General features: G+C 40.6%; 1 non-coding gene across 1 annotated transcript; it reads left to right on the forward strand.

The window, feature by feature from the left end:
* Nucleotides 1-279: 279 nt before the first annotated feature.
* On the forward strand, nt 280-383 carry LOC130932243 (small nucleolar RNA R71). Its single transcript, XR_009067402.1, has one exon. It is a non-coding gene; the product is annotated as a small nucleolar RNA R71 (small nucleolar RNA).
* The last annotated feature ends 216 nt before the right edge of the window (nt 384-599 follow it).

The raw sequence follows: 599 nt of genomic DNA on the forward strand, positions 1-599 counted from the left end.
ATCATATTGACTTGTTGGGTCAATATTTTGTTCTGAGCTAATATGGCATTCAGAGCATTAATTTCAAGAACTTCCTTCCTTTGAGGCGTCCCATTACTCACAGTATTCCTTTTAGAAGTGTACATGAACTAGTTATTTGTAACCATGTCAATGAATTCCTGAGCTTCTGCAGGCATTTTCTTTAGGTGAATAGATCCACCTGCAGAATGGTCCAATGACATCTTAGATAATTCAGACAGACCATCATAGAATATATCCAGGATGGTCCATTCTGAAAGCATGCTAGAAGGACACCTTTTGGTCAGTTGCTTGTATCTCTCCCAAGCTTCATAGAGGGATTCACCTTCTTTTTGTCTGAAGGTTTGAACATCCACTCTAAGCTTGCTCAGCTTTTGAGGAGGAAAGAACTTGGCTAAGAAAGTCGTGACCAGCTTATCCCAAGAGTTCAGGCTGTCTTTAGGTTGAGAGTCCAACTATACTCTAGCTCTGTCTCTTACAGCAAAAGGGAAAAGCATAAGCCTGTAGACCTCGGGATCAACCCCATTGGTCTTAACAGTATCACAGATCTGCAAGAATTCAATTAAGAACTGAAAAGGATC

This window comes from Arachis stenosperma, chromosome 5 (assembly GCF_014773155.1).
Source record: "Arachis stenosperma cultivar V10309 chromosome 5, arast.V10309.gnm1.PFL2, whole genome shotgun sequence".
NCBI classification, from domain to species: domain Eukaryota; kingdom Viridiplantae; phylum Streptophyta; class Magnoliopsida; order Fabales; family Fabaceae; genus Arachis; species Arachis stenosperma.